The sequence below is a fragment of the Sciurus vulgaris genome, assembly GCF_902686455.1.
Source record: "Sciurus vulgaris genome assembly, chromosome: 16".
Classification (NCBI taxonomy): domain Eukaryota; kingdom Metazoa; phylum Chordata; class Mammalia; order Rodentia; family Sciuridae; genus Sciurus; species Sciurus vulgaris.
Window position 1 is genome coordinate 37212768 of NC_136477.1, and position 5344 is coordinate 37218111.

Here is a 5344-nt window from a genome sequence, read left to right on the forward strand (position 1 = left end):
GTTTCTGCAGGACTCTCACATACATTTGATTTGATTCTCAAAACAGCCTGTTGCATTTTGCATTTTGTGGGAAGCAGACTGTGAGACAGGTTAGTGAACAAGATGTTTATTACAGAGTATTCTTGGGATCAGTGCCCAGGGAAGAGGAGGAAGGAAGCAAAGTGTGGCAGAAGCAGAAGTTGATCTGTGACACAGGCCTCAAAATAGCCATGGTCCACTCTGGGGGGACTCTGGAGCTAGAAGGGCCTGAGGAAAAGTTGTTATGACTTGGGCCCAGAGTTCCAGGTGTTTATATCGCTGTACCTGGCAATCACTGAGTGAGGTTGCAGTGCACCTGATGGTCAGGGGCTTGTGGGCAAGGCATTTCCTACAGTGAAGTGATTGCTGAAGGTTGGCCCCCAGCATTCCTCCCAGCAACTAAGTGATGAGTCCTTCACTACAGGGGGAGCTGGCATTGGTGTACATCCCAGGTCTGGAGTGTCTTTCTTAAATAAATGAGATAGAGGGGTGTGTGTGTGTGTGTGTGTGTGTGTGTGTGTGTGTGTGTATAGATAAGGAAGATAGAAGAGAGGACAGCATGAAATCCAAAACACTTTTACTAATTGGAGCCCTTTGGGGAATTAAGGAAACTTATTTTACCAAGCATGGTTTGCTTTAGATGAGATCCATTTGAGTAAACCTAAGTAGTCTCCCTGAACTTCCCAGAGAGATGAGAAAGTCAACTGAAAATTCTATTTCTCTGTTAAAAAAAAAAAAAAAATTACTGATTCATAAATGTAGGATGAACCCAGGAGGAAGCTGGAAGGTGTCAAAGTAAGAACTGCACAGAAAAAAAATGTAACAGGCAAGAAGACCTTATTCAAGACTATTGCCATGGGGGAGTCACAAATATTTATGACAAATATTTATGTCACAAATATTTGTGACATATGAAGTCACAAGTATTTCTCATTGGAAAGATTTTCAAGGACTGGGGTGAGGGAAATATTGGCTATCCGTGTCTACTAATTGACTTTACATGTAGGAAAGGGAAACCTGTCTCTTCATGAAAGGGAAGTTAGGCTCCTTCCAGTTTTCACAGGGATTGGAAGACAGACAGGCTGCCTCTTTCAGTGTTGACATGTCAAAGAGATGGTTCTGGGGTCACTGAGGAAGATATTCCCTCCGTCTTCAAACTGTCCAGTCTTCTAAGGAAATTTATTTCAAGAGGAGCAAAGAAAGAATTTGCAATTATAAGTTTTATAAAATAAATGCTGTAAGAAAAGGAAGGTCAGGGACCTTGAATCAGGACAAAACTTTCCCTGTCTAAAGTTCGTACAAGCAGAGGGAATATTAAGACTATTTTGGCCAGAGCTTTTTTTTTTTTTTTTTTTTTTTTTTTTTTTTGCAGTGCTGGGGATTGAACCCAGGGCTTTGTGCTTGCCAGGCAAGCACTCTACCAACTGAGCTATCTCCCCAGCCCCTAGAGCTCTCCTTTAGTTAAGTGTTTTTGGAGGCACCCAAGAGACAGAGCTGGGTGCCTGGTTTGATGAGCAGGCCAATTAAATCTGCCTGCAGGAAGCCATGCTCTTCATGATGGGTCTGTGCTGAGCTGCCTTGAAATGCACAGTAGGATGCCCACTATCCAGACAGGTCCATGTAAGTCCAAGTTCAACCAGGAAAACAGGAAGCATCACATATTCAAAACAAAATGAATTATGGTACCTTTTTTAAAACCTTAGCAATAAAAATAATATATACTCATTGCAGAAATATCTGAAAATATAGGCAAGATAATCACTGTTGGTATGTTTTTAGTGACCTTATAAGCATGAATAATCTGATTTTTTTTCAAGTATCATCAGTCTAGAGGTTCTAGAGGTGATAACTGAAGTTGCACTGATTTTGTCTTCCTCAATATGAGGGGACAATTAGCACCCCCTCTTCCTTTCCCCTGCATATCTCAGAGATTTCTGGGATCCTGTTGGGGAAGAGGATGTTGCAGGTGTCGTATATGGGCTCAGAACACAATTCTCACATATATTTCCATTGCAGGCTTCTACCTGCTTCTCATGCTGGGGAAGGCTAGCCTGGGCTCATGAATGGCACTGCACCTTGTTAGACTAACACTGAAATCTGCATCTCATGCAGCTCAATTCTGGTAGGTAAGGGACAAAGTATATTACAAGGAAACAGTTATGTTTATAGGGCCTTTGGCTGATCTGGGTCTGTTTACCTTGAAATCCGTTCCATATACTTCCATGGAACCCCTGGAAACTAGGAGGTGGAAGAAAGAGGCAGCCAGGGAAATGCTCTCCCTTTCTCTCTGCCATGGTTCCCCATGACTCCAGCCTCCATGGTGGACAAGCCAAACTTGCGTCCTGTTGACACCACTGCCCACCCATCTCCTGCAGGTGAAAGGGGCTTCCTCACCACCCTCACCTCATCCCTTGCCTTCACCCAGCTGTTCTATCACCTGTGTGTTAAAGTCTCCCTATTCAAAACATTTAGAGTAATTTTTCCTGATTGAACTGTGACTGGTACAGACTTTCTCTGGATAACCAAAATATAATATAATATAATCTTTATTCTTATAAATAAAAAATTCTTATAAATTTATTCTTATAAACAAAAAATTATAAATTAAAAATAAAAAAATAAATAAGAAAATATTCTTATTTTCTCTGGGGACTTCAAGGGGGGGATTTTGTAAGGTTTCAGACTCCCTCAATGGATGGAAAAAATGGAAGTAATGTTGTGTTAGCTGCACTCATGTTTGCCCCTAGCAGCTATATTGGCAGCACAGACTTGCAGAAGGAGAAGGTTGAGTTCATTTGCAAGCCCTAGAAGCTCCCTTCTGCTTGTGAGGTAGAGAAAGGGAAATTTGGTGGGTTAGAGTCCTATTTTTAAGAAACTCTGAAGTAGCATCGTATTGCTTAAAGGAAAATTTGAAGAAAAAAACATTCTCATTATTCGTGGTATAAAACCATTCTCTTTACAGCACATTACAAATATCTAGAACAGTTGGGGCATGCTTAAGTGAATGAACAGTCATGTTTGTGGACATACTATTTTTAGTTACTTCTTTCTAAGCAATTATTCAAGGCAATAATTGTGCTCACCTTTCCCCCATAAAGAATGCTGTAAATCGGGTTCAATAAAAAAATAAATTACAGTTTAGTTACTGGAAACCGTAAGTCATTATTGATGCAAAAGGTTCTCATTATTTGTGGAGAGCTAAGGAAAAATGGTCCTCAAAGACATTTATATAAAGTGTTTGGCATTTAGCTCTTAAAAAGGGCTTGGATGGGAATAACCACTGATTATCGCTTTGCCTCTCATTTTCTTACATTTCCATAGGGCATTCTGGCCTACTCTTCAGGGTCATCCCCTTTCTATCCATCATTTTGTAATATACCTTTCTCCTTTTAGTCATCAAAGAATCCCTTTATAGCCCTTAAATATGAAATAGGTTAATGAAAATCCATTATAGTAGCTTAATATTTAGACATAAATACTTTGTTGGAAATACAAGATCACGGCTGTTTTTTAGTAACGCGTATTAGGGTTAATGGGTTTCTGCACTTGTGTTTGAGTGCTGGAATGCGTAACCACTCGCTGCAAGAGTCAGGAATCTTAAAACTGAACGTCTACTGTGGCATTTGCAGTGGTGGCTTGCTGGTGTCCGTGTGCAGCATGCGCGGCCGTGAGGGCCAAGGGGCAGCAGGCACCTGACCAAAGTGGCTCCCACGGTAGCTACAACCTGAATGTTCAGAAGTCTGAGCCGAGGGCTTTGTGAAGCGCAGCCAGGTACGCTGGGAAGGTGAGAACCCTGAGATCATTAAGGAAAGCAAACTGTTTGAACACTGCTCCCAGGAGTTCAAGATCACGTCTGAGGGCCAGTTGGACCAGTTCATGAAAGCACTCTGGGAGACCCTCCCAGCCATTTCTGGCTCCTAATACCATGGAAAAGAGATTCTTCATTGCTTGAAGTATTTCAAGGAATTGGAGGATCTGGGGGTGAACAGTCAAAAAGTTGAAATTCCACAGCCATTGAGTTGGTATCCTGAAGAACTTGCCTGGCCCACCAATTTAAGTTGGAAAATCTTGAGAAAGTCTCCACAGTTGGAAATGTTTCACTAACCAGCCTCTGGTTAGTGAAATTCAGTCTGGAAACAGTCTTCAGGAAACTGCCAGCATGATCCACTGCTGATGCTTAAGTTCAGCCACTTCATAAGATCTTAGGTATATGGGTGGAGCATCTGGATAGAAGACCATGCAGTGGATTGAAAGACGGCATGCTGACACAAACCTTCCCGTTCCAGAGGGATTTGTGATTGCTGATGGGGTGGACAACAAGTACTGCTATCTGCAGTATTGTTCATCAAACCAAATGGTTAAGGTGTTCTGGCATCATGGTGGTAAGCCACGAGGGATTCAGTGTACCTAACTCACCATACACATGGATGGATGGAAAGAGGTTCTCTTCTATGACCATATTCTATGTGATATCTCTTGCAGCAGAGATAGAATCACAAGAAAAAACACTGATGTTTAGAAGAAGTGGACCACCTTAAATTGGTAGCTCTAATTGTCACTCCAGGAGCTGAACAGTTAGCAGAGGGTAGGAGGGTGGTGTACTCCGCATGTTCACGAAACTGCATGGAGGACGAAGCAGTCATAGCATCTCTGATGGAGAAAAGTAAAGGTGCTCCTGAGCTTGCTGATGTATCTGCTGAATCGCCAGGACTGCAGTGGATGTCAGGAGTTACACTGTGGAAGGCTATGGCTAGGGATGGGCAGTAGTTTGTCCCCCACTGCAGGCATACCCAAATTCGACCTATCATGTTCCTACCAAAGGATGTGGGAGAGTTACAGGCATGCACCTAGAGCCATTGCTTAAAATATTACATCATCAAAATACTACAGGGTGCTTTGTGGCTTTATTATTGAAAAAATCTTTAATGCCATGGAGAGAATGTCAATCAAAGGCACAGGGTAAATCTGAAGACCAGAGAAACCACATGGTTGAGTCCTGCAGCTTCCACAGGGCAGTGGGTGGGGAACTGGTAGACACCTTGGAGCCAGAAAGTCAGTTGGTCACTGAAACTGATGATTTAGATATAACATGAATACCTGAGAAGTTAGAGAGTAATGAAAATAAAAAAGATGTGTGTGTGTGTGTGTGTGTGTGTGTGTGTGTGTGGTCCTCCTCCTTCTTCAATAAAAATGAAGTTATTTGGATTTAAAGAAGATTCTTTTGTATTCCTCAAGATGATCCATTATTTCCACCTATTGAGAGATTTTATGTTTTGGATTCTTCATTCCCAAGGATGAATTAACTTGAACTTGAACTAGTTAACTT

At 41.8% G+C, this 5344-nt stretch overlaps 1 pseudogene across 1 annotated transcript; it reads left to right on the forward strand.

Moving 5' to 3' along the window:
• Positions 1-2709: 2709 nt before the first annotated feature.
• Positions 2710-5111, forward strand: LOC306646426 (RNA cytosine C(5)-methyltransferase NSUN2-like; annotated as a pseudogene). Its single transcript has 2 exons — positions 2710-2802; positions 3781-5111. The product of its transcript is annotated as an RNA cytosine C(5)-methyltransferase NSUN2-like (transcript).
• Positions 5112-5344: the final 233 nt, after the last annotated feature.